At 38.9% G+C, this 22983-nt stretch overlaps 1 protein-coding gene and 1 long non-coding RNA gene across 3 annotated transcripts in view; one reads left to right on the top strand and one right to left on the bottom strand.

Annotated features, from left to right (window-relative positions):
- LOC128910219 (uncharacterized) overlaps positions 1-11823 on the bottom strand; it is a 39117-nt gene extending 27294 nt beyond the window's left edge. Inside the window, exons 1-2 of one of the 2 annotated variants that reach the window (XR_008466648.1) lie at positions 11727-11823; positions 3313-3474 (exon numbers count right to left, since the gene is read on the bottom strand). This is a non-coding gene — a long non-coding RNA (uncharacterized LOC128910219). Of the gene's footprint in view, positions 1-3312; positions 3475-10815; positions 11038-11726 lie in introns of those variants that run through there. The other variant, XR_008466647.1, reaches the window with a different exon arrangement.
- CTNNA2 (catenin alpha 2) overlaps positions 11171-22983 on the top strand; it is a 515391-nt gene continuing 503578 nt past the window's right edge. Inside the window, exon 1 of the mRNA XM_054203179.1 lies at positions 11171-11237. The gene's annotated coding sequence lies outside the window, so the exon portion shown is untranslated. The remainder of the gene's footprint in view (positions 11238-22983) is intronic.

Here is a 22983-nt window from a genome sequence, read left to right as displayed (position 1 = left end):
CATTCTCCTTCCCTATCAACTAGAGCATGATGGCTCTGACTGATAGCACAAGTCCGTATATTCCCAATATGTGCTGAAATATATAGCAAAGATGCATAATAAAAAGCACGTGACACATGCTGGTTTTCCGTGCACAGTACAAAATAATGTAATAAAAGACACACCTAAATGTGCGTGCCAACAAGTATGTTGTCCTTGAGCCAAATGTCCTTTAACAGAGTCAGAGCCCTCACATAAAGCACTTGTTTTCTCATCAGCCTTATACAAATAACCAATTTCCCAGAAGCACTTTCCTTTTTACTTCCTATTACTGCAAGCTCTCCCAAACCATACGCATTTATAAACTGCTAACAGGACAAAAACATTGAAACATTAAAATAAAAGCATAAAACAAATGTATCTCTCTCTTTGCATTAAGTCAGCTGCAAATGTCTTATTAATGTCAGCATGTGTCCAGGGGAGGAAAGAGTGAAGGTAGCTAGAGTTGGAATATAAAAAAAAAAAAAAAATAAAATTAGGAGTTTCTCTAACATTTCAAGATAAGAATAATTTTTCATAGGACTACATAACATCTCATACACAGTTATATAGACCACCTTTCTCTTCCATTCCCAACTGCTTATCATCTCTGAAACAACTCCACGGTTTGGGGGAGAAAAGAACAAAAGAAAAAGTCTGTGTTCTAACCCTTCAAGCACAATGCCTTTCAACATGTGCCTAAAAAATGCAGTTTAACACTGGCTTCTACAGTTCCTCTGCTCATCAGTCTTAAATCAGCTCTTTTCTACCTGCTTTTTAGAATACTATACCCTCTGCCTGTTGCACCCTTCTTTTTCAATACACTCTCTGGTTATCTTTTTCCTTGCTTCAGGACATTCCCTTTTCCTTCTTTCTTAGCAACCTCAGAGCACCAGAAATAAGCTGCCATTAATGAAATGACTTCTTATTTCTTGACAGAACTCAAGCATATATTGCTGCCATGTAGTAGTTCTTGGATAACATTTTGAGAAACCCTGGCATAAACCAACATAGATGTCAGCCACTCTTAGGAGATACAATCAACCGATAATCCAAAAAAAACATTTGCTTTAAACCCCATGATTAACCCAAATGTATAGGACACATCTGGGTTAATTTCAAGGAGGCATATCTATGAATTTTAATAAAAGAAATATCTCTAACAGAAATTTATCAACTTTACTGCCCCATACCAGCGAACTCCGTGTTTGGCAGTTCCTTCTCCAACCTATAGTTCTTATATTCTGATGTTAAAAAATCTAAAACTTGAAAACACCCAGTCCTTTCAATACATCTGAATGCGAGGACTTAACTCCCAACATGGTAAATACTACCCCTGATAAAAACTTTGAGTCAATTTTATACTGTTGCAAATGCACTGGCACCAAAAAACTTTTTTTTTTTTTTTTTTAATGTAACCTCACTTGCATTATCAGCTAACACTTACAGTGTCCACTGGCACCAATATTAAATGAGCTTCTTATGTTTCTTATTTACAAAGGACTGGATGCAATTCCCTGTATCCACTTAGATTTCACTTGGCATTGTGCTACTAGAACAAAAACCAGAACTGTTAACATTTTCTGGCAATGGCTCATATATATACCATTGACTTCCATTTCAGAAACAACTAGAAACGGTTTAGCCAATGTGTGTCATTTATTTTTCAGTCACTTATACAGAACAGTAAACAAAGGCAATTAAACTAACAATACTGTATCTAATGACATTACTCATTTATAAGACTAAAGCTATGTTCACGTGGGTTTATGACTATGCAGATGTAAGTTAGAGCATTTGAAATTAGCCTTCATCTTGACTTTGACGAATACTGAAAATTAGGGCATTGAAAAAATGCCTGGAAATTTTTCCCAAGAGGAAAAATGTGTGTTTTGACAGAAATGACTTCATCTTGACATATTTATAATACAAAACAAAGCTAAAATAGAAATATTTGTAGGAACTGTCATAGCAACCTGTTTTGATTTAATTTGCCAAAATTCTGTAATGGAAAATACTACTTTTTACGTAGTATTTTATGTAATTTGCATGAAGAAATCATGAAATGGAATGGATCCTAGTACCCTGTCAGAGAAATTTCCAAAATAGGATCGTGGAAGGTCTTCCCCCCCCATATTATTGCAAGTTCTATGATCATTATAGTTTGCTCGACGTTCCTTCAATATTTCTGAGCAGCTTCATTAATTTAATGAAAAAGCATTCCCTGTTTTGTTTCTTTCTTTTTTTTAAGGGATGGTACATTCAGCTGTCATTCAAATATGAAGAATTATTTGAAAATGTAAATATTCCTGCAGTGTCATTCCCATTGGAGGTGTGCTTTATGTAAGGCCTTATGTAAATCTTGACCTGATCGATCAAGAAGTGCAACCATTTTCAGAAGTAATAAGCTGCATAATTCAATTTGAATGTGCATAGCATTTCTGATATTTAAATCAAGACTATTATCTAAATGGGGCATCCTTATTTTACATGGAGCATTCTTCTCATACTTCTCTCAGAATTAACCAGTTCATGGGGATTTTCAGAATGTCATTTTCTTTCTGTTTGAAACTATGTCCATCTCCAAACTGGAAATGGATGAGCCTGCTGCTAGATAACTGTTTGCCTTCATAAGCCTATCTGATTATTTGCACTGGTCATGACAGACAGACAGACAAAAAGGAATTCTTTATAGAATCATAGAATTGTTAGGGTTGGAAGGAACCTTAAAGATCCTTTAGTTCCAACCCCCCTGCCATGGGCAGGGACACCTCCCACTAGATCAGGTTGCTCAGAGCCCCGTCCAGCTTGGCCTTAAAAAATTCCAGGGACAGGGCTTCCACCACCTCTCTGGGCAACCTGTTCCAGTGTCTCACCACCCTCATGATGAAGAACTTCTTCCTAACGTCCAATCTGAATCGACTCATCTCTAGTTTTAATCTCTAGTTTTATATCATTCTTTAACTGTCAATGAAAAGTGAGAACAGGGCAAAGGGGTTTGAAATACTCCAGGCTTATTGCTCATAATTTTTTAATTTCTTCATAAAAAAAACCCCAGAATTTTATGTTGCTGTATTGCTACTGTAGATGATAAAAGATTTCTTAGTGGAAGTACATGATTTTTAGCAGAAAAAAAGGTTTGATCTTTCTAAAAAACTTAATTAACAAGAAACACTGTAAATTAGGTCAAAAGGTCCATTAAAATGCAGACTGGTCACAACCAGTAGTAGCTCTTGTCATCAGCTTTCCTTTTTTTCATTTTTTTTCTTGATTATTCTCCTCTTTTTTACTTACAGCTGCTGCTCCTTTAGAAAAATCAACTTTCCATCATTTTCATGATTCACCAAGGCCTGAAGGAAAAGACCAGAATCATCCATAGTCTTTTCATTTGTGATGCAGACTACTAACAACATAATTTTTACAGTTGTTAATGGAAAGATGCATCATCTTGGGCTTCTGTGAATAGAAAAAAAAAAATTAGAAATTTTATATACTTCAAGATGTAGGAGATAATTTCTGTAAACATTGTTTTGTCTAAAACAAATCTTGATTCTATCTCACCACTGTTTTTTGCCCACAAGATAAAAAATATATTTAAGTGACTACATTTCTTCTGATAAAAAATGTTTAGCAAGTAAAACATCACAAGTGTCTGTTTTAAACCTTAATTAAGTATAGAGAACCTTTAATGTAGTGCACACCAGAAACGATAAGCAAAAAGAAAGGTTAATAAAAAGAAAAACAAATTTATTTTTCTTGTAGACCAAAAGTTCTACAGCTAGTTGCCTCTAGATTAGCATGATGCAATGTCAGATATGGATATTCCCTGTCATGTTTTGTCTACTAAAAGTCTCATAAAGACAACAGGGGTTTGTATAATAAGGCCTGAGAAAGGATCAAAGTTTAGCCCAATACTCTTAAATGACATTGCAAAGAAGTACAGTACTATGATTCAGTGGAGGAATACAGCAATTTTCACATGGATGAGCAAGTACCAGACAGCTTTCCATCCCACTTTATACGTATAGAAAGCACAACAGGATGTAATAATTGAAAAAGCAGAAGGTTGAGAACAGTAATTTCCCTGCAGTGAAGCAAATCCATTGGCTATTTTCTTCAACAGAGGAATACTTAATGAAATGCATTTGGAGCCATGGCAGAATAGAAAACTCTTCTGTTCCTCAGACTGAAAATTTTCGAGAGTCATTCTTACTCTGTGACAGTTATTAGGATCCAGATATTAATCTTTCTTCCTAAACCTTTGTTTGCTAGGAAAAGAAAGGAATTCTAGGGACAGAGCAGTTCCAGAAGACTTCAACTAGTTCTGCAAAGGTATGAGCCAAAGATACATACTGTGGTTTTCAATCTGTGCGCATTCTGCCTAGTTCTTCTACTACCTCCTGTCTCCTCTCTCACACACTCAGCCCAGCTCCCTCCTTTGGTCTCTTTCTCACTTGTCTCCATAGACAAGGCTACCTGAACACATATTCTGTGTACATACGAACTACACTGCCTTACAGTTTGCAACACTGTAGGTTGCAACACAGAGGTTTGTTTACCTCTGATGAGTTTCACTAATTGAGTCCCTAGCAAGAAAAAAATTATATCCTGGCATTGTGTAGTATTCACAGTCGTAGACAGATTTCCTGTTGTTTTGATGCAGCATGCAAGCATAAGAAAATAGAGCTTCTTTTCCAAGGAGCTAACAACATCAGCAGCACAAGACATGAAGTGTTTACAAACAACAGATGGGAAACAGCTAGAAAGTAGTGGTCAACATCAAAAGCAGCGCTCTCTGCTTAAGAGCTGCTTATCTGATCAAGGCTTTTGTAGGAGCAAAGAGATTTAAAGAAAGGTATAAAAAATATTTTTTTCTCATATATGTATAATCAAGACAACTTAGATGCAGAAAAAATGAGGTAGCTTTAAAGACTTGAAGTCAGTTATTCAAGGAGGCTTGAGGAAGAGCTGAGAAGTTACATTTTCCCGAGTCCCACTCTTTCTCCCTAGCTGCTACCCCTGTCCAGATAGAAAATGATTCATTTTATAAATGTGAGAGAGAGTGATTTTATGGCATTTGAATTAAATACTCAAAAGTTTATAGCACTTTCTCTGAATATATGCAAGATTTCTAAACCCTGCTTTCTCTACCACCTTTCAAAATATGGAGGTGCAATAAATCTACCACACATTGCCCTTCTTGCAATTAAAGGATGAGAGATGACCTCCACGAACACACACCCCTGCCCCACATCAACTGAAGTTCAACATAAAGCTTTAACAAAATTTAAAATCTGTTCCTGTGGTTTTGAGAAGTAACCATTTAAGGAAAAGGCCTTATAACAGTCTGCTATGGTAGCTGTTAATCTAGTCAACATTAGTCTGACAATAGCAAAGAGCAGATGTCTTTTTTGCATTTCTTTTGAATTTTTAAAGTTAGCTTTCTGAAAGAAGTGAAGGTAGTTGCCTCATCCTCTCCAGCATGAAAAAATGGATAGGCATACCCCCTGTGTTTTTTTCAAAACAAACTGCATCTGCTACTTGCCTTCTAGTTACTTCAGAGGTACAAATCAGGGTAAGTCCCTGAATGCTCTGACTGGCAGACTCTTTTAAGCCAGAGAAAACAGTTCAAAGGGGTGGCAGAGGGCATGGCAGGGAGTATCAGAATCCACCTTGCATATGACTCTTTATACAATATCCAATTTAAAGGACCTGCAGGGTGTGAAGGCTTTACTGTCGCTTACTGAGCTGCTCATGCTAATATCTAGCACAGAAGTGTCTCACTGCAGAGGAGAAGCAAGAAATATTTGCAACCCAGTGCTCAAGCGAACATGCCAAAAGTGACATACCTAAACCAAAACACAGGTCTCTCAAATACCCACCTAAAAGGTATGCAAATGTGCTCAGGGACAGTGAATGGTCTTAGTCAATCCCTGTATATTTATGTGCACTCAGACAATCAAATCTGAAAGGTAACGTCTTATTAATACGAGACACTGAAATATCTTTCAGAGCTGCTGACAGCCTCCCATCAGTACAGGAAGGCAACAATCTACTTTAAAGAAACAACCTATTAGTTGTTCTGTCTTTAAAGACAACTGAGACTAAAAGAAGCTTAAAGCATCCTAAGTGCCACCTGCAGCTTTCAAAGTCTGCTTAAGTTGCCTAAGAGATACAAATCCTCCTCAATTTCTCTCACTTAGATACTAGTTAACTGTTTGTTTCTACTAAAAACCCTGTTAGTCTCAGCTTTCCTGTTCTCAGAAATTCTTCTTTTCAATAAAGCACAAGTGTTGTCCAAATAGGAACAGGGGTTCAGGATTAGGCAGTAACAGAAACGAAGCCCATTTAGACACAAAGAACTATTGAGATCATAACAGAGGAAATAAGAACTCAAAAAAGTTCATGTTCTTGAAACAAACAATTGAGATCGTTTTTAGCAATAATTTCTTTTATTGTAGAAGAGTGTTCTACAAGAGAAAAAATGAGCAAAAGTTGTGGAGGGTTTTTTTGTGTACACAGACACAATGCTGAGACTTTATTCTCGGGTAATGGGGATAATTCCTGCCGTGGTATTTTCGTAAGCGCTAGATGTAAAGATAAAAACATACTTTGCAATATTTCAAGAAGTGGACTAAGCTATTTTAAGGCTGAAAACATGTCAAATATTAGGACTTACTGAAGAAGTTGATACTGTACAGTATTTGGATGCTAGAAAAATAGAAAATAGAGAAAAAGAGCTAAATGACATGACAGATATATTATAGCAAAAGCTAAATGCCCAGTAGTTAAGACAAATGTGCAGAAAAAAAAAATAAATTGATTGCTATGTTAAAAAAAAAGGAAAGTTAAAAAAAAGCAACAAAGAAAAAAGCTGGAATTAGCATTAAGATGTAGTATTGTGTTTACATTTATAAATATCCCCAGATTAATTTTAGATCTACCCTCACTGTAAATTCTTTTTGCATGCTGGAGAATATAAAAATTCTAAATTATTATCCCCAGTATCCAAAACCTACTTTGTCAGAGAACACAAGTAACATGTAATTTTACGGAGAAAACCTGTATTTGGTAGATATCATGTCATAGGTATCATAATAACATGTAACAGACTAAGGCTTGACTGCTATAGATTTAAATGTTACCCAGAAGAAAATGATTTCGCAGTACATTACATCATGTCAAGGTATCTACTGTCTAATGTTGTCATAAAAAAAAAAAAAAAAGACATAGAAAAATATTCAATAGATGATTTAGAAAGTCAAGTTCAGATCTGTCCAGGCACCAGTGAACTGTAGGTTGGTATTTGAAAACTGGGACTGCTATGTGCTGAAATTTACTACGCGATACCCTTGGAACAAACAATCTGCCTATATAACCACAAATGCTAACATACAGTTCCTTAAGCAGAGAAATTTAAAAACCCATTGATTTCCTTCACTTTTTATTACAGGGATCACACAGCTTTGAGTTCTTCAAAAAGTAGCAAAGAGCACTGCACTTACAGAACCTAAAAGCTCTTTCTGCCATGCAGTCTCCACAGCGTAAATACTGCAAATTCTCTACAGAGCTCATAAGACACCATGGTTTCTTCTGTACATCTACCTTCTGGTTGATCACACCGCCACTACAGATCTAGATCCTGAATTAATGTCTTTCAACAATGATCCCACTCATTTCCTGATGGCCTTTATATAGATGAGGACTCCTACACCTACGAAAGGTAAGTGACTGGGCACAGAGGGCTCATCTACCATATGGTAGGCTGAGGCTGTGGGTGGGATGCTGTTTCAAGAACCCCAACTCTGCCAGGACCTTTTGCCCATGCGTATTTATGTGTCTCTTGAGTGTGTGTTCTCCCCCAAATTCCACCCATCTCCTTTTCACTTCAATGGGCTGCTCCCATCAAAAGCTACAGTGAATGCAACTTGTATCTGACTAGTTACGCCTTTGAGTAACTATGTATTGCAGAACTCACCATGAAAACCTTAGGGAAAGGTAAAGATTAAATGGCCATCAAGGACCAGGCTAAATGATACAGGCGAAACATACACTGTTTTTATTTTTCTGTAGTTCTTATTCTAATAATTCTTATTTTCCATGTACATGCTTAATATTTGGGTTCTATGTGGTGACAGACAGTTCCACAGTTGGCACAAAACTAAAAAAAAAACAACAACATGTATTTACAAAAAGCATCCACACACGTTTCACTTAAACAGAAGAGTCTTTTTGTCTGTCTTGCTAATCAAAATGGCCAATATTTCTGATGCTTTGGTGATGTCCCTTTTCTGAAAGTTGGCAGTGGGAGACCCCCTGGCAGTTGCAAGCATTTGTTAGGAGCTGTCACTTGGCCTCCCTCGGCTGGTAAGAGCTACATTAATTTAAGAGAAGCATAGCAGCTTATCTCAGTTTTTAGTAAACAGTGGTAAGAAATTCCATTTTCTTCCTTTTCTTTGAGACAATTAACAGTGATAAAAAAAATAAGAGTAGCTTCAAAAATCAGTTAATAACCTACAAGAAAGAAAGAAATTTCTAAACAGTGGACAGAGACCCTTCAGATTTCTCTATCACGTTCCGGCAGACCTCTTAGCAACAGTCCAGCAATCCATGTCTTCTGCCTCAGATAAAAGTAATCTGGACGACATAAGTAATCTCATTTGTTTCTTAAATTGACACACTTTAAACAGAAACATGCACAGATAGTTGAATGAGACCTTTGGTTTGAACTTACGAGAGATGTATTTGCAGCTTAGTTACTGGTGATGGTAAAAAGTAATATCATTTTTCATAATCATGCTTATTTACTATTTGTGGTTCTTATATGTACACTATAGCTCATGCTCATTTTAGTCAAATGCCTGGAGAAGCATTTAGTTGACATTCAATTAATGATGTAATGCACTGTGATAAAGAAATAGGAACCTTGCTTGTTTCCATCAATTTTCACAATAGACTAGGCAGTTACAACAAAGTAAGGCACTGTCCCTACCTAGAAAACTAGCAATCCAAAAGACAGGGAGTACAGAAATGAAGGCAAGAAACAGAAGGTCTGTAAGTAAAGGTTTCCTAACATCACACGGCTCCATTCAATAGCATGGGAAAGACAATACCACTACCTACAAAAGTAATTTGATGCAACCTGAAAACTTATTAAAGACACAAACCAAATACCTAGTTTGCCTTACTGCAATAATTTACACATCACCATAAAGGGCAGGCCAGCCTAGCATGAACTCTGTTTACGCATGCAGAATAGGTCATGTTTCAATCCTAAATGATACTGTGAGGTTGAAATAATTCAAAGTACTTCTGTATACTACTGGCTACGACTACTTATTTCTGTTCTATGGCTGTAAAAACTATGTGCCATGATGAATCTGATCACATTTAAATTCATATTTAAATAAGTTGTTGCCGAAGAAATTGCTGCAAACTCCCCCCTGGACTCTGTTGGTGTGCCTTGATCAAGGAAACTAAGGTTTCAATTCAGCTCCCTTCCTTATTTATTCATTGTAAAAATGAATGTAGAGATCCTGAAAATATTTTTCTCAGACTGTGGAAGAGAGAAGAAAGACTGGCAACTACTGCCTCTACTTGAGGCCTGATAAAAACCTGTACCACTAACATCATTCCCTTACAGCCTGAGGTAAGGGAATTGTTTTGGCAAGTCCCTTCCAAGCCTAAAACAGGCAAGGAAAGGTGAAAGTGTGGTAGGACTCATCCTCCTCCCCTCCTTGTTGCCTGTGAGTTTACGTAGAAGGTGGTGAAGCAGATGGATGCCGCAAGAAGTGCAAAGGATACGCGGAACAGCAGCACGTAAGTGGGATTCACACCGCCTCAAAACGGCAAAGTCCCCTCAAAACCACCTACTCCACAGGGATCCTCCGCCACTTATGGGACTTCAGGATCGGCGATTCCGGAGCAGGATGTTTCATCCAAAAGAAACAGCAGAAGAAGGTGCTGCAGCGTAGCGAAAAAAACTTAAGCTTGGTAATATTAGCAACACAAGTGAAGTAACAGAAGAGAAAAGAGCAAGGCTTTGCAGAGAGGCGCAAAACTTGACATTTGGAGCAGAGAATGTAGGGCTGTAAAACACCCAACTAATGAGAAAACCATAAGCAAAGTTTTCGTAGCTTAAGAGAACCAGAGAACCGAAGTTCTTGCAATCGGTCCTAATGGTACACTCATAGAGCAATTATCTTCCCTCTGCCTAGTATCTGAAGCAGCTCAGGAGATCATTAGGCGAATAAAATCCACATTAACACCCCTCCTGTCACAGCTTCTCGGGCTGTCCCTCGGCCACCGGCCTGCGCTTGCGAAGCCCCCGCTGCCGGGCACAGCCTCTCCGCAGCCGTCCCTCAGCCCTACCAACCGCACACCACGGACCCGCCACGGCCACCGTATCGCACCTCGCCCCGCCGCGGGGCCGGGACGCGCCATCCCCTTCCCGGTGCCGTTTTCCAGAGGCGGCCGGACAAGCCCGGTTTCCCCCGCAATCCCAGCCCCGTTGCCGCCGGGGCCCACATGCGCCCGGTCCAGCCAGAGTGCCCTCACCTCAGCCCTCCACCTGCCGCGGCTGCCCCCCGCCACTCTCCGAGCCCTTCTCCCGGCCCACACGGCAGCCACCGCCATCTCCCTCCCGGCCCCTCGGGGCGCCTCCCGCAGGCTCCGCTCCCCTCCCCTCGCACCCCCAGCCCCATGCCTCCTCCGCCGCACCGCCCACTCCCCCTCCTTCCCTCCCTCCCTCCCTCCCTCCCTCACCCGGACGCTTGGTAACGCCGTTTCCATACTCACAGCAACTGCGCACTGAGGCAGCCCGCAACCGGCCTAGGGACCCGCTTAGCCGGGGCCGGTCAGCGGCGGCAAGGCCTCCCCCCCGCCCCGTCACCCCCTCGGCGGGCAGCTGCCCGCGCCCGGCGGCGGCGGCGGCGCAGGCGCGCTGCCTCCTCCCCTAGTGGCTGCCGCGGGGAGGCCGGCAGCCGCGGCGGCAGCTCGCGGGTCCCCTCAGAGCCGAGCGAGCGGGGCTCGGGCCGGCAGCGAGAAGCGGGCGGCGAGGGCGGGAGGCGGGGGCCGGGGCTGGGCGCCGTGTGAGGGAGCCGCGCCGCACACCCAGCCCGTCAGTAACAGTCGCTGCTGCTGGGGAGGAGGAGGAGGCGGCGGAGGAGGAGGAGGTGGCGGCGGCGAGAGATTCTCCCACCCCCACCCACCGAGCTGAGGTGAGGCCAGGGCAAAGCATCCTCCTTTCTTCCCCTCATCCCTTCCTCCCTTTCATCCTTTCCCCCCTCCCCGACCTCCTTCCTTTCATCCTTCTTTCCTTATCCTCCCCTTATCTCGCCTTCCCCTCATCCTTCCTTGGGCTTCCTGGTCCTCCTTTCCTTTCTTCTCTCCTTAGCCACCTTTCTCCACTCCTCCCCATCCCCCAGACTCCTTCTCCCCGTACCCACATTTCGCACCCACCAGAAATAATAATCATACCTTCGTTTTATTTATTTTTCTCTTTTTAAATGCAATTTTAATTCTCAGCCAGTGAAAGAGGGAGAGAGAAAGAGGCACAGTCGGTCACAGAGATAATCCCCTCTCCTTTAAAGAATGGATTTGAATTAATGGTCATTTTGTGGTGTGTGTATTATGGGAAGAGGGGGATTATATTTAGGGAAGAAAAGAAAGGGTCAAAGGTGTGTTGTTTCACTTATTCATCTATTTACCTAGTATCACTTCGAGGTGAAATCTATCTCTGTATTATTTTAAGTCTTTTTTTTTTTTTTAAATTATTCTCCTTTCTTCAGGCGTCAGAGGTTTCTTCCTCCCTTTTATCCATCCACTGTGCGTCTCTGTAATTTACAGTCGCTGCTGCTCTGATTGTCTCAGCCAGGAGCTGGCGGGGAAGGGGCGCGGGGAGCGGTGCTGTGCGGTGGGGAGGGGGCGGCGGGCACCCGCAGAAAGCAGCTTCCTCTATCCCTTCCCTTGAGGCCTCCTCCAGGCTCTGAGTCCTTTCGAACCACCTGCTTTTTATCCCATCTGGAATCCAGCCCGAAAGGTGCCAGCTCACGTCAAAGGATTTGCTCTGGTGGCAAAGAGTGAAAGTTTAAAACGCGGCTTTGTCTTTACGTGGAGTGTGCTGGGGATGGCGAGAAGCTGCATGGATGTTGGCTGAAAGGTGTCGGCCAAAGTGTCTCGTTGCGTGGCGTCTCGAGTGGAAGAAGTTTTGCTTAGACATGGTGGTGTTGGTGGTGGGAAGCAGCATTGCTGCTGCGAGACTTCCCTAGCTGCCTTGCCTTTTTGGGAGTTGGCGTTGTGTATGCATGTGCTTAGGGGAGCGTCCATACGCCAAGGGTTCAGGAAAGTAACTTTTACATATTTACGGTGGGGTGTGATGTGAGGAGTAGGTAGCACGCACCTGCTTCTCTGTAGATTGAAGGGGTGAACGTACTCCCTTGCGTCTCGCTGGTTGTGTGCAGTGCCCGTTTTCTTTCTCAGGTGATGCTCCGTCAGTTGAAATGATCAGTTGGTGGTTGTATTTCTATCTTCATCAGCTGTGTAGTGGAAGAATGTTTATTTGATTGTTAGTGTGCTTCAGACAATTTCAGTCAGTTTCCAGTTGCTGCGTTAGAAGTTTGTTTATACTTCATGAGGTAGATAACTTTCAAACCCTTTGTTATTTTAGAAATCTATAGATACCACGGCAGTTGATACTGTGGCAAAACTCTATCAGCCTGAATAATATAAACACATGCATGTTATACATAATCTATGCATGTATTCCCTAAGAAATGTTGATTCTGTTAACTTGTCAAGATTGCAGCAAATGCTGTGTGTTTTGAAGTATAACGGAGATATACACATAAATAGGGGTAGTCTTAAATGATATTGCTGATGCGAAAAACAGACCTTACTGGCTTTGTGGCTATTACAATGCTGCTGGTTTTCCTTTTTGCCCATAGTGTCTATGATTGATATTATGTATTGTATCAGGCTTTTATACTCCAGTTCAAACAGAATTCTTTCTAGAGGAGAAAAAGTACTGACCTGAAGGATGAACTTTTGCACTCAATTGTGTAAATCATTGTTTACAGAAATAGCACCTCAGCTGTGTACAAGATAGCTGTAATTCCGTTAATGGGCTCTGTTGATGACAAAAGCCTCAACAGGAAAGCTCCAGTGTCACTTGAGCCCTGAAAGCCGGTTCTTTAATATTAATGTTGAGTATGGATGGTACTAGTGAAATGCCTTTGAACCATTGAAAACCAAGAGTATCGAGACTGAGACTTTAAAGCCAAAGGAAGCAATTAGGTCTTCTGCTCTGACCCCTTGACTGTTACACTTGCATTTGGCTGAAACATATTTTCCAGAAAAAATGGAATTGTGATCGGAAGAAAGTAAGAGGTGGCGAATCTGCTGTTTATTAAGTTATTTGGCTTCAGCTTCCAGTCACTGGTTACTGATGTGGCTTTCTCCACTATGCTAAAGAACTCAAACTATTTTCTTACTGTGGAGGTATTTATCTGCTGTAACCTAGTATTCATTCTCTTCTCCATTTAAAAAAAAAAACAAACAACAAAACAAGTGGACTAAAATTCTTTAAATTTGTCACTGCATACATTTTCCTCACAACTCAGTTTCTGTGGCTTTTTTTCCAAATCCACTTCTCAGTATTTTTGTGAAAATGTGAGCTGGATACAGCATGCCAATGCCTTGTCTCAGCAGTGTCTTGTGAGTTTAAATATTACCTCTCTAGTGTTACTCTTCTGTTTCTATATTGCATTTACATATTAACCCTTCAGCAGCAGCACTGTATTTTGATCTCCTTTTCATTTGGTGCACTCACTGTGGCAAACCCTTTGCAGAACTATTTCTTTCCACAAGAGTTCATCATTCTGTAGACTAGCATGTGTTTCTTGATTGTAGCTCTATAACTTCGTACGTGGCTTTTTTTAGAATGTTTTTTTTCTAGCATAGGTTGAATATACCAAACACTTCTGGTTGCTTTTTGTAACTGGTTTATCTCAGTACGTACCATTCTATCAATTTATATCTTGTGCAAATTTTGTCACAATTGATCACATAGACTTACAAATAATCGAGAAAGTGTTTTGTGATAGTGGCCCTCCCCTTGGGTAACTCCATGTTAATCTGAGTTATGTTGTGATGCTTTCTTCTTGAAAGCTGTTTTTTTTCTTTTTGAGATGTCACTTAACCAGTTCTTAACCTGTGTAATTGGTACTATTTTGTCATCAGGCTGTCATAGAATACTACACCAAGTGCCACAGAAGTTTATGGATGAATACAGATATTTTTACCAAGTGGAAGTATCAATTGTATCAAAGAATAAAACCAAATTCATTTAAGAAGATACATTTTCATTAATTTTGCTTCCTATTCTTTGTTATATAGCTGTGATAGATCAGTTGAATCTCGTATTTGTTTTTTTTTTAATATATATATTATTGTTTTGCTCAGGACTGCCATCGTTCTAACCTTCTTATAGCTATAAACATGGTCTTTTAGAGTACAGTTGTAACATTAGCATTCATTCAGACTTCTGAAATTTTCCTGGTATTTTCAGCATTGCTAAAAATTCATGCCGGTGCGATAGATGTCTCCTTGGACAATTCTGTGAGAACCCTCTTCTATCGTGATCTTTGGTCTTGCTGTCCGAAAATGTTTGTTGCAAAGTAATATTTTTTTAATGTCATACTTGTAATGGGCTGAAGAAGTAATTCATCATTCTCATGAGGTACCAGCAAATCATCTCACTTCTTTACAAGTGCAGAATTACTTATTGAATGTATCTATCTGCCCTTTTGCACTATTAGTGTAGATCAGAGTCCCTGTTTAGTAGAACACCTGTGTGAGGGCTAAGATTTCTTTTGTTCTTACAGATCCCCCACTCTTTTTTTTCCCTGTTGCCAAGAAATATCTTCATCCTCACCTATCAGTTTTTTACACTTACTGTTTCAAAAAGTATGGAATTTGTTATCCCTTAATACTTTTCTTCTTGTTATATATGGCTTCTTACTTTTGATAGCAGTATTTATTGAAATCTGTTTTGTTGCCAAATTGTAGTAGTTATGACAATGCCTTCTAGGTATTACATGCTGTCTGAACACACAATTATGAAAGTGTTTTTTTTTCCTGTATACAATGACACAGCCATACAATTTATTACATTTCAGAGCAGGGTAGACTTTTGCTTTTAATATAGCATGTTTCAAGGCTTGGCTAAAGAAAGCTAAGCTCTTTATTTATTTTCTCCATACTTTGTTCACAGGCAGTTCAAAGCATAGGACATACTTTGGTTTTAGCTATAATACCAAATGGTATTGGAAATATGAAGGGCAAGTATACAGAAATAAATAATACAATATGTAGTTGGAAATATGAAGGGCAGGCATACAGAAATAAAGAATAACAACATTAACCTAATAGCAATTACAGTATCATACTTAGGTCATAACTTGTTTGGAGTTTTTGTGGCTCATGTCCGTAGAAGTTGTTCATCTAAAGTTAATTTGAGGTTAAGATGCAAGAAGAAGACAAAAAAAGAACAGAATTGGAGGGGGAAGATGAAAGTGACAAAAGGAAAGTTGTATTGTAGAGGCTAGCTAAGAGCTGCTTCTTGACTAAAACAAACTTGTTTATTTTGTATCAACACAGCATTTGTTAGGATAAACTTTCTTGAGGAATTATATAAACAATAAAGTGTATCAGTTGACCAGCGAGAACTTTCCCAAGGCACGGCTTCCAACACAGCAGGCTTCTGCAGGAAGCAGAAGTGGCTGAGACTCTAGTTCCTCTGTGGAGCTCCATTATTGATGGGTAAGGTCCTCCAGCTGTGTCAACAACACCGTGAACCTGACTGTGATCAAACTGCTTCTAAGTCTAGCATGCCTTGAGCATTGCTGGAAACTAAAGAGACAAAACTGTTTAAGACTGCCATAACAAATAAGTTGAAGACATGACAACAAAGAACAGAAACCAGGTTTTTGGCCTATTAAAAGAAGTGGTTAATAACTAAATTGTTATTGTATTCCAGCTTCTTACTGTCTTAGGCAAATTCATAATACATCTAAATATATCTCAAAGAGTGATAACACTATTGTATTGAGTCTTCAGTTGGGCAGGCTCAGCACTCTGCGGATGTAAATGAATTTTGTCTCGGGTTTCTGGATAAAAGCTCTACATCTCAGTTTTCTGATTGGTTTCCTCAACAGCATACATGAGCCATTGAGAGAGCACTAAGATATTTGGTTACAAACAATGGTTGTATATAAGAAGGCATTCTTGAAAGTTTTCAAACAGTAAGATAGATTGAAGTCATATTTACATAAGAAAACATTAGCTGCTCTAGGAAATGAACTTGTGGGCATCACTTACCAGTACAATGGGTTGAAAATCAGGATTTTTGTGTTACGGAAGATCCTTGTCTTTGAGAATTGTGCTTTATTTTGGATTGTAACAAGGTGCTGAAGTTTAAAATTTCCAGCAAAATGAAAATTATTTCCCCAAGTAGGAATATCACCACCCCCCATCAACCCCCGATATACATATTTTGTTTCAAATTTCATATCCTCTCATCAGACAAAGCATTTTGACCTTATGGTGAGGAGAAAAGCTTTTCAACAGTTTTTAACTGGATTTGTTGACAAAGCACACCTTTCTTTGAAGTACTTATACTCTGCTGAACCAGCATTTCTGACAGCAAGTTGGTTGTTTTTTTCTTCCTTTGGAGTATTTTTTGGCTAGCTACACTTTTTCATTCACATCACCCCTTGCATTAGTATTCCAGTATTGAGAACAGTAGAGAAACATTTTCAACATTGCTGGAGAGACTGCCCAAGGTTTTAGGCTTCTTAAGTAATGAGAATTATTCGGTTAAGTGAAGCTGAATCCTGTAACAGTAAGAATATCTCATAGGGTTTTCATTTGAGAGTTAAGAAAAATAGATTTCGCAGTTATAAAAAAGAAACTCTCTATTCAGCGTATTTTAAAGTATTTTTATAGATATTCCAATCTGTTGTTATCACTGGTGTTACAATAATTATTATGTGACATTACTTTCTCCTGTGTACTTGTCCTTTTCTTTGAAGCTATGTATTTAAAAACAAGCATATGTTACATCATGCTTAAAGTAGACAAGAATATTAGAACAGAAGACAATTTGGATGTAAGTGGAACTTAAATTCTGAATATACTTTTATAAGCAGAAAGTGGAAGTGGTTTTCATCAGGTTAGGCTCCCAGTTGCCCAGGTGACTTCTGCAAATGGGGCTTAAGCTTTTAAGTTACTTAAAGCTTCCTGTAAATGGATTAATCAGTTTGCCCTTTTCTACAACTAATCAACCTTAATTTTTAATACTCTATTATTTACTAACAAAAGCCTGTCCTCTGTATTCCTTTGAATCTGTCTTGATGGAAATTCTCCATTAAAGTTCATTCAGCACAACAGGGACGGCTATATCTGTCAGTTCTCTAAGTTTTAATTATAAGAAATGGATCAATTGGAAATATTTTATTCTTTATATTTTAAATATAGAAACTGGGTGCATCCTGGGCAGAGCCGAGAAAACCGCTTTTATCAGTTCTCTAAATCTTTTCAAACGTCAAAAGAAAGTCTGAAAGACCTCTTCCTAAAGATTTAACTTTCAAGTTAGATTATGGAGTAAAATATTACTGCAAAATTTTAATAAGCAGTGGTTTCATTTCTACTGTAGTATCATAATGTTAGTAGTAATAGTTGTGTCCTTTCCAGAGGAACTGCATTAATAAACATGAATAAAATCTCTTGAAAAAGGCATAAAAATTATTTGCAGTTTTAACTCGTTCAAATAATCTGAGGCAGACATATTTATCTGATGAGATATTTTTTTGCTCCTTCACTGCATCTGGGAAAACATTTGGTTGTTTCTTCTTGGTGTGGTAAGATATCCTCTTTAAGGTTGTTCTGTAACTTTTGAGCCAGTCTAGAGATTCCTGTAAATAAGTAATATTAAGTAAATGAATGAATATAAATAAATAGAGAACAGGTGTGATGTCCTCTGTCATTAAATATTACCTTCCTCGAATGTTTATTGAATCCTCTCTCTTTCTGATATAAAATGTGATCGGCTGTGACAAGTTACCCATGGTTAATGCTTCATGCGAGCTCATATCTGCACCGTTACATGTCCCCCACTGGATGAGATATTGCATCTGTAAGCAAGATGCAGCTAATGCATGGAGGTGAAATTTGTTTATGGCTAGTGTAGTATAATACAACATCTGATTATTTTGTTAGATAAAGGAAGCATAATACATATATCCTAATAAGATGTCTAGATCTCATGGTTAAACTCCTGGAAATAAAAGCTGCAGTTGCTTTAACATATGCCACCATATTTATTGAGAAATTTTGAATACAGGACCCAAGTACTTTTTCTTGTTTTCTGCATCACTGTAAAAAATCATATGATGAAAACGGTTGTTTCAGTTTTTAACAAAATACAAAGGGATTAAGTTTAACTTTTTTGTTACTGTGCCAGAATATTTAAGTAAAATAAATTGTCATCTGTGCTTGATTTTGGTAGAGAATTTACCAAAACACTTCATAAATGGTTATCCGATGGTTACAAATGTTGACTGTTTAGATAACAAAAGACTGTTCAGCCTTTCAAGAAAAGGTATAAAAAAGATAAGAGCTAAAATTTTAAGTGAGAAAAATCCAGAGTCAGTAGGAGAACAGTTCTTCCATTTATAAAATATAGGATAGTTGGTTAATTTAATTCTTGCAATTAAAATCCACAGATGAATCTTAAAGTGAAGTTACAGAATTGCAAAGAAACAACTACCATTTGTTACCAGTTAGAAAGAAACAGCTGCCGTTTCTTACCTAAGCTTTTTTTTGATTGGTGTCAAAGTGAGAGAAATTCATGTATTTTTATTGCAACATACGAACTCATTTCTAGTTCTTATACAAATAGTCTTGAGTGCTTACTATAATCAAGTCAGAAATGCAAATTCACAAATACAGCTGCTTAGTCTAATTTTAAACATATCTATTATCTCTGTAATCTACATTTCCAGTGCTTAGATGCTACACAGAAATACTTCGAAGAAAAATAATTTCTCAGGAAGTCCATGAATGAAGGAGGATGAAGCTGTGTAGGGGTAGAACAGGAATAAATAGATTCTTGTTGGCTGGGAGCACTTTTCCCCAGAAAGATGTCAGAGGCCTCAGCAGCGTGCAAAGCTGTCACTTGTACTTGGGTGGGCTGCCCGTGCTTTCTGTAAAATTCAAGCCTATTTCATTCAGCTGACAAAATGTTTTGGACTTGCTAAATACTGTTTCTGGGTCACATCTGATATCTAGCAAGAACAAGAACATTATAAAAAAAAAAAAAAGAGAGAAAAAACAACCTGTTGCTGTCTTACAATTTAATTTTACTTTCATGGCATAGGGAGAATTCAATGCGTGGCTAAGACAGCCAGCATACTGGATCTCTGGATGCTTTAAGCTGCCCTTTCACTTTAAAAAAATTTTAGGTGACTTGCATCCTGGAACAAAGTTTTTTCTTTTATGCTTGAATTCAAACCTTTGCATTCAGGCCTGAGCCCAGGGAGTATTGGGTCAGTGCAGATCAGAGTAATGGAACTGTACGGGTGCTTTCTAGGTGCTAAAGAGCAGTCGGGACACAAGTCCTAAACAGGATTGTCGTCTACTCATGCTCTGTTTGTGTGAAAACCAGCATCAAACCTTATATACATTTTATCATTCCCCTCTGTGTTTTCCTCATCTTCTAAATAACTTAAGTGCATTTACAGAGCATTTTCTACAGCCTTACAGACATTTTTTGGTTCACCTTGTTCTAATTCTGTACTTAATACCAAGAGTATTTTTGTTTATAAATGCAGCCTAAGAACCAGAAAATATATGGAGGTTTTACGTTCAATATTTACCTTCTGTTGAAGGGGTAAGAAATAGCATTTTTTTAATTACTTTTTATTTTATTTAATATATTTAATTATAATTTCCTTAATGTAATCAGAGAAACTATCACCTTGCTTCTTACAGAGTCTTCTTGGAATGCCAGCCAGAGGTATTGTATGGTCCCAGGTGATCTCAAACACTGCAGCATAACCTAATTTACATGACAGAGTAATATGGAAGCATACATTTTGTGCAAACATAGCCAAAAAGCTTTCAGAATTAATGTCTTAAAGTAGTTGAGAAAGCTGAGGGACCGTAGCCATGGTGACTTTTTTTTTTTTTTTTTTTACTTTTAAGTAGAAATGTCACTGATTACTAGTCTTCATGTGAGCCTTAAGATGGGTATCCATTCAGCAAGCTACAAATTTGGTGGCAGCAAAAAAAAAATCATAGATGTGTGGACGGATTCAAAACATGAAAAGCAGTGTGATTTCGATGCAAAAATAGCAGGCTTGCAAATAAAATTAGGTTGAGAGCTGTAATGGTGACACAAATGCCTTTTTGAGGCTCTGCACTCTGTGTTCTCCTTGTTTGCTACTAGTTTTAGAACTGTTTTGGCTTGAGAGGTGTTAAAGTTGCACCCTTTAGTTCAGATGCTGCAAGAGTCTGACTTTGGACTAACAGATCCTTCCAAACTTGGTTGCATCCTAAGGGTGGAGTCAGTTTAACTTTATTTTAATTTTTTTGTGGCTTCTGGGTTCACGAGAGTGATGCTGAGATGCACTGACAACACGAGTGTGTTCAGGTCTCCTGTCAGCTTAATGAGTTTATTTTTTGCTGGGTGGTTGACAGCCAGCCAAAAGAAACAACAACAACAAAAAAAATTACATAGCCCAAGAACAGCTTCTTGGCCAGTCTTCCATAAAAAGATCAGTCAGGAGGAAGAGGAAATGCTAGGGATGACTCTTTCTCACTTTTTCTTTTTTTTGGTTAGTTTTCCATAACAATGTAAAAATTGGGATCTCTTCCTTTTTGCTCTCTGTGCACCATAAAAATGTTGGAGATAGTGTGAGGTCCATTCTGTTGTCATAATATCCAAAAGAAAGATTTGTTGTACCCTAAGGATGTTGCAGGACTTGTGATGCCTAAAGCCTTTCCTATTCAACCCTTGGGAGATAATCCACAATGATTAAATATTTCTTGAAACAGAGCGTGAGAGCGATGGGCTCTGTAATGACTGGGACATGGGTGAATCAGAGCAATTAGTATTTGGTTACACAAAAGGAACAGCTACTAAGGAAGGACTGAAAGCCACACTCCCCAAAGAAATAAGGTGTTGGAGTCTAAATACTTCAGGTGTCCTTGAAGTTAGTGGTGTCAATTAGGCAGTTTGAACCCGGATCTCCAAGATTTTAAGTGACTGTTGTTTCAGCTCTTGGCTACATTGGCTTGGGATGTTTCTCTTTCATTGCTGTTCTACATTAAGAAGTGTTTTGCATTGGGGTGAAACCAATATCATGTAAGTGAGGAAAGAATTTTGAGATCGCCCTTTAAAAAATGTATTTTTAATAGTTTCAACCTAGCTTTGGTTAGAAATGACTAAAAAATGCTTAGAATTGAAGTTTCCTCTTGGCAATTACAGCTAGGGTACAAGAAGTACAGGCAAAGCGTAGCTGCTGTTGGAAAGGTATGTTGCAGGAAGACTTTCAGCAGCTTCGAGTACTTAGAGCTCCTTTAAATAAGGGGAAAGTATGTAAATAAGAGGGAAGTATGTAAATAATAATAATAAAAAAGTACTGTCTTGAACAGTGGAACTTCCTTTATGCATTTAAAAAAAAAAACACCAAAAAAACAGAGCACACATATTTAATCTTAGCTCTGCTGTTCACTTAATTTACTTCAAAAGGATTACTAAGTGCCTTGAATCTGAAATATGTTTCTCCAATCTTAAGAAATGTGCAAAACATGAGAAAAAACTTCACGATGACCAAATAGAAAGATTTATTTTACTGGGGGCCTCTTCCAGCATTGCAGATGGGTTTCTGGGTATTTTAGCTAAGGGAGTAGTTTGGGTATTCAGATTATGCAGATTATGCAAGATTAAATCCTTGATACTTTAAAAGTAATTACTGAATTTCCATTAATGTTGCAAAGCTCTTACCCAACACTTCTGGAGCTGACTTTGCCTGTAGCAGGAGCCAGTCCTGTGTGGTATTACAACAATACATAATAAATTGCTTAAATCTCTGAAAAATTTAAATGCTTATCTGTGTTACTTTATAGAGCTGTTGTGAGTACTAATTGTATCTGTTACATGCTCTAGAAGGCAAATGATTTGTGTGATCAGGATGTTTTTTAACATTTCAAGAGTTTTTTTTTAAAAAAAGTAACAGCAAGTGCCCAGTACATCAGCGCTTCTTTGCATCTGATTTCTCATCTGCTGCAACTATATGATACACACTGCTCAAACTTTTATTTTAATGAGCTGCTTTTTGTTCATGTTTTGATCTAAAGATAGTTTTTCTTCTGAAGGGAGAAACTTGTTCTGTCGTGTTGGGACAGTTGAAATGTTACAAATGGACTGTTACCTAAACGTGAGCTCGTAGCACCCTGTTGTAGACACCTTGCAGTATTCAGTTTGCTCTTCAGTTGTGCCACGGGTCTCATGCAGGTCCTCTATCATATATGTCACTGCTGTCTTGCTTCTGTACAACATCCTGGGTTATAGCTTATCTCTGTGCCGGGTCCTGCACTTGGGCCACAACAACCCCATGCATCGCTACAGGCTTGGGGAAATGTGGCTGGAGAGCTGCCTGGCAGAAAAGGACCTGGGGGTTCTAATTGACACGCGGCTGAACATGAGCCAGCAGTGTGCCCAGGTGGCCAAGAGGGCCAATGCCATCCTGGCTTGTATTAGAAATAGTGTGACCAGCAGAAGGAGGGAGGTGATTGTCCCCCTGTACTCAGCACTGGTGAGGCCACACCTTGAGTATTGTGTCCAGTTCTGGGCACCTCAATATGAGAGAGATATTGAGGTGCTGGAGCCAGTGAAGAGGAGGG

Source organism: Rissa tridactyla, chromosome 5, assembly GCF_028500815.1.
Source record: "Rissa tridactyla isolate bRisTri1 chromosome 5, bRisTri1.patW.cur.20221130, whole genome shotgun sequence".
In the NCBI taxonomy this organism is placed as follows: Eukaryota; Metazoa; Chordata; class Aves; order Charadriiformes; family Laridae; genus Rissa; species Rissa tridactyla.
Note: the sequence above shows the minus strand (reverse complement) of the source record. Positions and strands in the feature narration are given on the sequence as shown.